This window comes from Budorcas taxicolor, chromosome 15, assembly GCF_023091745.1.
Source record: "Budorcas taxicolor isolate Tak-1 chromosome 15, Takin1.1, whole genome shotgun sequence".
In the NCBI taxonomy this organism is placed as follows: Eukaryota; Metazoa; Chordata; class Mammalia; order Artiodactyla; family Bovidae; genus Budorcas; species Budorcas taxicolor.
In genome coordinates this window covers 47,746,187-47,758,212 of record NC_068924.1, presented here as the reverse complement: position 1 = coordinate 47,758,212, position 12,026 = coordinate 47,746,187, and the positions used below count along the sequence as shown (strand labels likewise).

At 38.0% G+C, this 12,026-nt stretch overlaps 1 pseudogene; it reads right to left on the bottom strand.

Annotated features, from left to right (window-relative positions):
- Positions 1-10,180: 10,180 nt before the first annotated feature.
- On the bottom strand, positions 10,181-11,132 carry LOC128060918 (olfactory receptor 52P1-like; annotated as a pseudogene).
- Between the last annotated feature and the right edge of the window lie 894 nt (positions 11,133-12,026).

Sequence of the window (12,026 nt, the reverse complement as noted above, 5' to 3'; positions counted from 1 at the left end):
TTAGAACTGCTTTTGCTGCATACCATAGGGTTTGAGTTATGTTTTCACTGTCATTTATTTCTAGAATTTTTTTTATTTCCCTTTGATTTCTTCAGTAACCTGTTTGTTATTTAGAAACATGTTTTCTAATCTCCATGTGTTTGTGTTTTTTACAGTTTTTATTTTCTTTCTTTTAATTGATATCTAGTCTCATAGTGTTGTGGCTGGAGAAGATGCTTGATATGATTTCCATTTTCTTAAATTCACTGAGGCTTGATTTGTGATCCAAGATGTGGTCTATCCTGGAGAATGTTCCATGTGCACTTGAGAAGAAGGTGTATCCTTCTGCATTTGGATGGAATGTCCTGAAGACATCAGAGATCCAACTCATCTAATGGGTTATTTGAGACTTGTGTTTCCTTATTAATTTTCTGTTTTGATGATCTGTCCATTGGTGTGAGTGGGGTGTTAAAGTCTCCTACTATTATTGTGTTACTGTCAATTTCTCCTTTTATGTCTGTTAGTGTTTGTCTTATGTATTGAGGTGTTTCTATGTTGGGTGCATAGATACAATTGTTATGTCTTCCTCTTGGATTGATCCCTTGATCATTATGTAGTGTCCTTCCTTCTCTCCTGTAATCTTTATTTTAACGTTTATTTTGTCTGATATGAGGATTGCTACTCGAGCTTTCTTTTGCTTCCCAGTTGCATGCAATATATTTTTCCATCCTCTCACTTGCAGTCTATATGTGTCTTTAGGTCTGAAGTGGGTTTCTTGTAGACAACATATTTATGGGTCTTGTTTTTGTATCCATTCTGCCAGTCTGTGTCTTTCAGTTGGAGCATTTATTCTATTTACATTTAAAGTAATTATTGATATATATGTACTGAACTGATGTTCCTATTGCCATTTTCTAAATTATTTGGGGTTGATTTTGTAGATCTTTTTTTCTTCTCTTGTATTTCTTGACTATATAAGTCCCTTGAACATTTGTTGTAAAGCTGGTTTGGTAGCACTGGATTCTTTTAACTTTTTCTTGTCTAAAAATCTTTTTATTTCTCCCTTAATTCTGAAAGAGATCTTTGCCGGGTACAGTAATCTTGGTTGTAGATTTTTCTTTTTCAGTACTTGAAATATATCCTGCCATTCCCTTCTGGCCTACAGAGTTTCTGCTGAATGATCAGCTATTAAGAGTATGCGGTGTCCCTTGTATGTTACTTGTTGCTTCTCCCTTGCTGCTTTTAATATACTTTATTTGAATTTAGTCTTTGTTAGTTTGATTAGTATGTGTCTTGGCATGTTTCTCCTTGGGTTTATTCTGTATGGGGCTCTTTGTGCCTCTTGGACATTATTGGCTATTTTTTTTGTCCATGTTAGGGAAGTTTTCAACTATAATCTCTTCAACAGTTTTCCCATATCCTTCTCTTTTCTTCTTCTGGGACGCCTATAATTTGAATGTTGATGCATTTGATATTGTCCCTGTGGTCTCTGAGGCTGTTCTCAGTTCTTTTCATTCTTTTTACTTTATTCTGGTCTTCAGAATTTATTTCCACCATTTTATCTTCCAAGTCACTGATTCGTTCTGCTTCAGATATTCTGCGATCAATTCCTTCTAGAGTAGTTTTAATTTCAGTAATTGTGTTTGTCTCTCTATGCTTATTCTTTAATTCTTCTATGTCTTTGTTAATTGATTCTTGCATTTTCTCCATTTTGTTTTCAAGGTTTTTGATATCTTTACTATTGTTATTCTGAATTCTTTTTGAGGTAGTTTGCCTATTTCCTCTTCCCTCTTAAGTTTGGTCCAGTTGTTTGTGTAAGCTTTTTATGGGGTGATATTTGTGCTGAAGTTATATTTTTATTTGTTTGTTTATTTGTTTGTTTTTCCTCTGGTGGACAAGGCTAAGTGAAGTGGTAATCCTGTCTGCTGATGATTGGGTTGGTATTTTTGTTTTGTTTGTTGTTTAGGTGAGATGTCCTACACAGTGTACTATTGGTGGTTGGGTGATGCCCAAACCACTTGTATTAAAGTGGTTTCCTTTGTGTGAGTTCTCACTACCTGATACTCCCTGACATTAGTTCTCTGGTTGTTTAGGATTTTGGAGTCAGGGCTCCCTCTCCAAAGGCTCAGAGCTTGATCCTTGGTCAGGAACGAAGATTCCACAAGTGGTCTGTTATGTCAATAAGTGAGATAAAAACAAATACTCCAAAATGAGAAACCAAAGATGAACCCCAGACAAATGGCAGTTACAAAATCAGGCAAATAATAGTTAAAATAATGGAATATACACATATACATATACCCCCATGAACAAAGTCAAAACAGTCCAACAAAAATAAAGTACAATATATTGACCTGGCACACAAAGGAAATAAAAAAATTTATTTACTAGTTAAGAACAAAACTAACAAATGGACAAACTGGAAAACCAAACTAAAGCAAGGTGCCAAGTGGGGAGTAAAGCAATGAAAAGAAAACTAACACATATGTTGAGAGGAAAGGAAAGAAAGAAAGAAAAGATATATAAACTTAAATAGAGGCAGATGAAGAAGTTTATGTACATTAAAGATTAACTGCAAGGGGAAAAGAAGGGTAGGAAAGGCAAACAAAGGGATAAATGTAGAAGAAAATACAATACATTAAAAAAATTAAAATTATAAAAAGATCAAAGAAAAAAAAAGGAAGAAAAATGGAAAGCGCTACAGAACTGCAAAAGCCCAGTGTAGAGGCAGAGGTTTTTAGCAAAAATAAAAAGTGTGGCTGAATATACACTTATACATATACACCCATAAGCAAAATCAAAACAGTCCAACAAAAATAAACTACAATAGATTGGCCCAGTGAAGAAAAGAAACTAAAAATTATATCTACCAGGTAAGAACAAAACTAACTAAAGCACAAACTGGGAAACAAAACTAAAGCAAGGTGCCAATTTGGGAATAAAGCTATGAAAATAAAACTAACAAATATGTTGAGAGGAAAGAAAAGAAAGAAAGAATAGATATGCAAAGTTAAATAGAAGTAGATAAGATTTATATACATTAAAGGTTAACTGCAAGGGGAAAAGAATAGTAGGAAAAGGAAACAAATGAATAAATATATTAAAAAGATAATAAATTTAAAAATTGAAAACTAAAATTAAAAATAGAGAGAGAGAGAGAAAAGGAAAACTCCACAGAACTGCAAAAGACCAATGTAGAGGCAGAGGTTTATATCAGTGATAAAAAATGTGACTGAGGAACCAAAAAAAGACTCAAAAGCTTAATTAGATTTCATGGTGCCAATAGAATTGACAATTACAATGGGGCGGGGGGAATCCAATAAAATCTACAGAACAAGTTAAAACATAAGAATAATACATAATTTTCTTGAGTCATTGCTGCCAAAGTCTTTTCCCTCTCTGGGAGTCACAGTCCACCTCACTTCCCTAGGATGCGCTCCAACACTGTGCTGATCTCTGGTATCATATGGACCTGCTGTGGGGGCAGCTCAGGTTCTAATCTGGTCCTACTCTTTTGTCTTTTTGCCTCCAATGTCCTCAGCTATCAGAACTAGTGCATTTTCTTTTGCGGGAGCTCTCTGTGTCCTTTTATATATTCCATAGAAAAATAGTCTGCTTAGTTGATCATGTGGATTTAATCTGCAGCTTGTACAGCTGGTGGGAAGGTTTTGCATCTTCTTCCTTATCCACAATGCCCCTGGGTTTTAACCGTGGTTTTATTTCCACCTCTGCCTGTGGGTCGTCCACTGGGGATTGCTCCTGAGGCTTCCTTGAGCACTTGGGCTTGGTTCTGTGAGGGCCAGGTCTGGGGGTGGTGCAGCTACTTGGGTTGGAGGGGTTCTGACAGCACCAGGTACTCAGGAGGGTTGGCGCCTAAGGCAGCAGGAAACATTGTGCTCTAGAAGGGTATGGCAACCAGTATTGGTATTCTTGCCTGAGGAACCCCCCTTCTTGAAGAGAAGCCTGGCAGGCCACAGGGTTGTAAAGAGTTGGACATGACCAAAGTGACCCTGCATGCATAGATGCAAGATTTTTTTTGCCTGTGGCAGCTCTGCCCCTGTGAGATTTGAGCTTGAAGGTGGCACAGCTGCTTGGCTTGTGGGAACCCTGGTGGCACAAAGTGTGCAGGGACATGGACTCCCTCCACCTTAGAAGTTATGGCCCTATCAGAGTCTTTTATTGAGCCTCTTGTAGCTGGTGATCAGAAAGCCTCTTTGGCCAGTCTTTTCCCGTAGCTCCACCTGTTCAGGCACTTTGAGGACTCCCTTGCCTGGGGTCCATCTCTGTTTTTCGGTGTGTCAGGCACATATAGGAGCCCCCCTGGGTGGGGTGCTACTCTGTAGATCAGTGCATCAGGCACTTAAAGGGGCACCTTGAGTGGGGTCCTTCCTACTCTGTAGTTCAGTGTGCCAGGCCTTTGATGGGTCAGCTCTCTATTGCTCAGCTGCAGGTGCTGGCTGGCATGTAGGCAGAGAGGCTATGGTGATGGCTCTACCCCCATGCGTGACTCAACAGTATCTCCTTGTTTCCGTGGCTGCCCAGCTTTCCTCCACAGGCATTTCCCACCACAGTCTCCTCCCTCACATCCCCTTGATCCATCTCTCCACAGATAGCAACCCTCGCCCTGGGATTATGGAATAATCCCTAAACTCCATCTCCTAGCTGCTGCACCTTCCAGGGGACCAGCGTCCCTGTCTGAAGTATGTATGGCTGTACAAGGACTGTCAGATTCTCATTCCCTTTAGGCTGCCACAGATCACCTATTTCACTCTGACCCTAAAATGCTTCTCCTCTGACTCAGACTTTTGCCCCAATGTGGGGATTGGACCCCTGTTTCAGTTCCCCTACCCGCTGAGGGCAGGTCCAGTCCTACTAACATGCCTATTTTTTCCCCTTAGTTACTTGGTCCTACCCAGTTTGGGGTGGTTCTGTATATTCTTTTCTGCTGGTCAGGTACTCCTGTCCATTCTCAGCTGGTGTTCTGCATGCATTTCTGTGTCTGAAGGTGTATTCATGATGCATCCATAGAGACAGATGTACTCCATGTCCACTTTCTCCTCTGCCATATTATTCTCCTCCTGGCTGTTGGATTTTTATCCCTCCCTCACACACAAATAGTTTTCACTGTATCAATTCATATCATTTTATGATTTAGCTTGTTGATGTGATGGGTAACATTCATTGATTTTGAAATATTGAACCAATCTTGCACACATGGAATAAATCTCACTTGGATGTAATGTAATATTTTTAATATATTATTAGATTTTATTTGTTAACAGTTGGTTGAAGATTTATGTATCTGTGTTTATGAGAGATATTAATCTAATTGGTCTTTTCTGTTAAAGTTTTATCTGTTTCTGTTACTAGGGTTATACAGAGTTAAATATCTAGACAGATTACTACATATATTTATTCTTATATAGAACTATGGACAGAGGTTCGTGACACTGGACAGGAGGCGGGATTAAGACCATCCCCAAGGAAAAAAATGCAAAAAGGCAAAATGGTTGTCTGAGGAGGCCTTACAAACAGCTGTGAAAACAAGAGAAGTGAAAAGAAAAAGAGAAAAGGAAAGATATACCCAGTTAAATGCAGAATTCCAAAGAATAGCAAGGAGAGATAAGAAAGCCTTCCTCAGTGATCAGTGCAAAGAAATAGAGAAAAGCAGTAGAATGGGAAAGACTAGAGATCTCTTCAAGAAAATAAGAGATACCAAGGGAACAGTTCATGCAAAGATGGGCTCAGTAAAGGACAGTAATAGTATGGACCTAACAGAAACAGAAGATATTAAGAATAGGTTGCAAGAATACACAGAAGAACTATACAAAAAAAATTTTCATGACCCAGATAACCATGATGGTGTGATCATTCACCTAGAGCCAGACATCCTGGAATGTGAAGTCAAGTGGGCCTTAGGAAGCATCACTACAAACAAAGCTAGTGAAGGTGATGGAATTCCAGTTGAGCTATTTCAAATCCTCAAAGATGATACTGTGAAAATGCTGCACTCATCTCACATACTAGTAAAATAATGCTCAAAATTCTCCAAGCCAGGCTTCAACAGTACATGAAGCATGCACTTCCAGGTGTTCAAGCTGGTTTTAGAAAAGGAAAAGGAATCAGAGATCAAATTGCCAACATCCATTGGATCATCAAAAAAGCAAGAGAGTTCCAGAAAAAACATCTATTTCTGCTTATTGACTATGCCAAAGACTTTGACTGTGTGGACCACAACAAACTCTGGAAATTCTGAAAAGTTGGGAATACCAGAGAGAAATCTGTATGCAGGTCAGGAAGCAGCAGTTAGAACTGGACATGGAATAGCAGACTGGTTCCAAATCAGAAAGGAGTATGTCAAGGCTATATATTGCTACTCTGCTTATTAATTTATATGCAGAGTACATCATGAGAAACGCTGGGCTGGATGAATAACAAGCTGGTTTCAAGATTGCTGGGAGAAATATCAATCATCTCAGATATGCAGATGATTCTACCCTTATGGCAGAAAGTGAAGAAGAACTAAAGAGCATCCTGATGAAAGTGAAAGAGGAGAGTGAAAATGTTGGCTGAAAGCTCAACATCCAGAAAACTAAGATCATGGCATCTGGTTCCATCACTTCATGGTAAATAGATGGGGAAACAGTGGAAACGGTGACAAATTTTATTTTGGGGGGGTTCCAAAATCACTGCAGATGGTGACTGCAGCCAAAAATATAAAGATGCTTGCTCCTTGGAAGGAAAAGTTATGACAAATTAGACAGTATATTAAAAATTAGAGACATTACTTTGCCAGCAAAGTTCCATCTAGTCAAAGCTATGGTTTTTCAGTAGTCCTGTATGATGTGAAAGTTGTACAATAAAGAAAGCTGGGCACCAAAGAATGATGCTTTTGAACTGTGATGTTGGAGCAGACTCTTGAGAGTCCCTTGGAGTGCAAGGCGATCCAACCAGTCCATCCTAAAGGAAATCAGCCCTGAATATTCATTGGAAGACTAATGCTGAAGCTGAAACTCCAATAATTTGGCCATCTGATGGAAAGAACTGACGCATTTGAAAAGACCCTGATGCTGGCAAAGATTAAAGGCAGGAAGAGAAATGGACGACAGAGGATGAGATGGTTGGATGGCATCACCAACTCAATGGATATGAGTTTGGGTAAACTCAGGAGTCGGTGATGGACAGGGAGGCCAGGTGTGCTGTAGTCCTTGGGGTTGCAAGGAGTTGGACACGAGTGAGCAAATGAACTGAACTGATAGCTATTATTAAAAAGGAACATCTATTCGTCTCTCAAAGGATACTCTTTGTTTCTGTATTATATATGCACATTTTGGTCATTGAAATCTGTTGTTGTTCCTGGAACTAAAATAAATTAAATTACACATGAATGTGTGTATATAGGAAGCAATGAATGAAAAAACAGACCTATATCTGATCAAAAATTTGTCGTTGTTAGGCCACTAAGTCATGTCTGACTCTTATGCGACCCCAGGGACTGTTGCCCACCAGACTTCTCTGTCCATGGAATTCCCAGGCAAGAATACTGGAAGTGGGTAGCCATTTCCTTCTCCAGGGTATCTTCTCGACCCAGGAATCAACCTGCATCACCTGCATTGGGCAGGCAGATTCTTTACCACTGAGTCACTGGGGAATCTCAACTAACACATTATGATGTAGTGAATTGTTGCTCTAAATTATAGATTAGCAAACTTTTTATATAAAGAGATTGACAGTGAATATTTAAACTTTTTGTATGATCTCTGTCCTAATTATTCAACTTTGCCCTATAGTGCCAAAGCTTCCATCAACAATACATTGATCAATGGATACGATGGTGATCCAATAAAATGTTTTATTTAGAAAAAGAGGCAGCAAGACGGATTAAGCCTGTGTGCTACAGATTGCCCCATGGACTCAACAAAGTCATATTCTGTGAAGTAGGTCAAAAGTAGTATTAGGCTCTATAAGTGCAAAATATAATGTAGTGTTTAATTAAATAAATTCCGATTTTTGGCTAGATTTATCACCTGGAGACAAGGTCATTCATTGTATACAAGATTGTATGGCCCTTTCACCATTGTTCAAATCTTTATTTTTCAAGGTGACCTATGACTTTCACAGTGCCCCAAATTAGATATTTTCTTATTGGATGCCCCTCCTACTTTTCTAATTATTCGTTTTCTTTAAGTTTTGTTCTCCTTTTTTAGTATGCCATGACTCTCTTCTGGATATATTTTTACTTTTCATACAGTGTCTATTCACCTCCATTGTGATGTATTCCTAGCATCTCCTCCAATATACCTTAGAAAATTGCCTCATCATGGTATTTTTGGTATTCCATAATTACCTCACAATTTTTTAACTTTTACTTTGAATTTATTATTATTTTTTTATTATCTGGGATATATGCTGATTTTTTAAAATAAATATTAGTTCATTTTTTACTACTTTGTTTCTCATATATTTGGGCAAATATGTGACACTTAATAAATGCTTTATGACATTAACGATTCTCCCACTCACTTAAGTGACTTGATGTGTTTGTTACTTACTGAGACAATAACTTTTTAGTATGGTTTGGGTGGGTGAATAAGTGCGAAATGTCCACTTTGACAATGTTGAATAACGAAGAGGATATCTTTGTAGAGCTATCTATTTCAGAACTCTACAGGTATTTGGAAAAACATCTTTTCTAACAGATCTTCCAACTTTCAGTACCTATCATGGCACTATCCATGATAATATGGAAGAAGATTGTTGATTACTGTGATAACTGTCTTCCATTCATCATTTAATTTAATCCTTGCTCTGACACTATAAAGTATAACAATTATTTCCTCTGTTTAATCAATAATGAAACTCAGAATTTATACAGTCAAAAATGAAACTAAGCCAGTCATTAGTAACAGAAGCAACATTTGAAATTAATTTATATTCCCCAGAACTCTACTCTAAAATGTCTGATAGAGCCACTCCGCGTATACTCATTGAAAAAAAAAAAAAATGGAAGATTCATATTATTGTAAGGAATCAAACTATTTGCAATATAATTTATACAAAAGCTAATGTTATACAAATGCAGTTATAAATAGGTAAGATTATAGCTACAGCAGGAAAAAAAGTCAGAGGCTAGGAAGCTCATTCATTTGAAACATACTTTAGCCAACAAGTATTTGAAAAATATATTCCAATCTTTGTCAAGAATCAACAATTTCCAATTCAGTGAACATTCATTCCATAAAACAATCCTAAAAGTAAAAGGATATTTTGCACAGAGCATTTATAGATGGGTCTAAATTAGGGTCCCCTGTGCTACACGCATAGTAAAATTAATGTTCCTAATTGGGAAGCAAATTGTTTACAAACAGCACTGGATGAGTGTGACTGAAAAATTGATATTCTCTGAAGCCAACGAAAAGGAACTGAACATGGATAAATAGGATTTTCACAAGTGTGAAGTGAAAGTGTTTCAGTATTTCAAGTGTTACTGAGGATCCGTAATCATGTTACCAGGTTACGCTGACTGAACATTTCCCTAGTAAAATAGAAGTGACTGTTGCCTAGGAAGTTGCCAAAATATTATATATTTATCAAGCATAAGGAGACTGAAAAACTTAACATGATACCTAAAAGAAGAGCAAATTTATGGAATAAATATAAAATATTGACAGAAATGTGCTTCATTTTTTGCATGCTGATTCATCATTGCTACTAAAATAATAAGTAAAAAGACACTTGAAATGATTTTTACTCTACAGTTTTTAACAAAGCATGTAACAATTAAAAATGGAAAAAAAAATGTTTTCAAGAATGGCAATGTCCAGTACGTGGGGAAGTTTTAAATTGTTACAATAACTAACCTAGTCATTTCACATGAGTGGTTATTATTAAATATTATGAATAAATATAGAATGTAAAGTATTGTTAACAATAAACGACAATTGTTGCTAACATTTATTGAAATGCCAACTATTTCAATAATTTAACATTTTTTCAATGTGAAGAAACACACTTTTATTTTGAAAAGAAAGAAAGCATAAAAATTGAAAATAGAGAAAAAAATAAATGTACAACATCAAATATCCCCAATTAAAACCATAGATGAATCAAGAAATATGTTGGGGACAAAGTTGTAACTATTATTAATGTACTATGACTCCATGAAAAAGATTCTACTGCCATGGGTTTGTTTTTAAATATCTTAGTTTTCAGAAGGTTTTTTGTTTGGGAAAAAGAGACCAATCACACGGTCACGAATCTGCGTGGTCTTGACACCATATACCAGGGGGTTGACTGTGGGTGGCACTAGAAGGTACAAACTTGCAAAAATGGTATGGACACTTGGAGGCACCTTCTTGCCAATGCGGTGAGTTAGAAAGCTAAAGAGTGCGGGTGTGTAGGAGGCAAGGATAGTGCACACAAGGGCAGCACCGTGCCCAGCGCTTTTTGAGCGGGCATGCTGAGAGGAGAGCGGAAGGCCGCCTGCAGGATTTTGAGAGAGGATGTGGCTAGGAGCCCAAGGTCCAATATGATCACTGAAAGGGCCACAGAGATCCCATATGTTCTGTTAACATGGGTGTTTGCACTAGCCAATTTCACCACAGCCATGTGCTCACAATAGGCATGATTGATGACATATTTGGTATAATATGGTAGTCTTCTAATGAGAAAGGGACCTGGCAAAACCAGGAAGATAGCTCGGCCCACACTAGCTAGACCCATTTTAATGACCATTGTTGTTGTCAGGAGGGTTGTATAATGTAGTGGGATGCAAATAGCTACATAGCGATCAAAGGCCATGGCAACTAAGAGGGCTGACTCAATTATGCAAAATGTGTGGATGAAATACAGCTGTGCTAGGCAGATATCAAAGTCAATCCAATGTGCATCCAACCAAAAGATGCCAAGCATTTTGGGTGCTGTGGAAGAGGCAAGAGCCAAATCATTCATTGCCAGCGTGCAAAGGAAGAAATACATAGGCTGGTGAAGGCTTGGCTCTAGTTTGATGGTAATGATAATTATACTATTCCCAGCAGGGTCAGGGAAAACAGGAGGCAGACAGGAATGCCGATCCAGCAGTGAAAATCTTGCAACCCAGGAATACCAACCAAGAAGAAAGATGAAATGTAGTGATGAGTAGCATTGTCTGCCATGTTAAAACTGGACAGTTCCCATGCTCAGATAAAAATAGGCAAGTGAATCTCCCTATGAGCCAAAAGCAGGATGACAGATTAATTCTTCCATGGTCCTGTATATGGAAATTTTAGACATTTTATAATGGTCTTTCTGAGGAGGTGGCTTTTCTCAAAAACTTCTGTTATCCTGCTGCTGCTGCTGCTGCTAAGTCGCCTCAGTTGTGTCCAACTCTGTGCAAGCCCATAGACGGCAGCCCGCCAGGCTCCACCATCCCTGGGATTCTCCAGGCAAAAAACACTGGAGTGGTTTGCCATTTCCTTCTCCAATGCATGAAAGTGGAAAGTGAAAATTGAAAGTGAAGTCGCTCAGTAAGTGTCCGACTCTTCGTGACCCCATGGACTGCAGCCTACCAGGCTCCTCTGTCCATGGGATTTTCCAGGCAAGAGTACTGGAGTGAGTTGCTATTGCTTTCTCCTATGATACGTAAATCACTTTACCATATTAAATTCCAATATTTGATCTGCAATTAAGAAGACTGAATTGTTATTTAAAATTTTCTCCTGACTTAAACAATTTTATTGTATTCCATTCTTTCATTTTTATTATCTAATAAGTAAGCAAGTCATGATAAAATTTCTGCTTCTGTGTGCCTAGGTTGTGTGACATAGACAATCCAAAGGGGTTGTGTGAAAGAACACAAAGCACTATTTTTAGGGAATTTTTGATCAAGTGTGAAAAGGCATATAGAAATATACAGAGATACATTCATGCACACAAAAATTAACAGGTTATACAAAAGGCAGTTGATCTTCCCAGATGGCTTAGTGGTAAAGAATTTGCCTACCGGTGTAGGAGACATAGGACACATGTGTTCGATCCCTGGGTTGCCAAGATCCTCTGGAGAAGGAAAT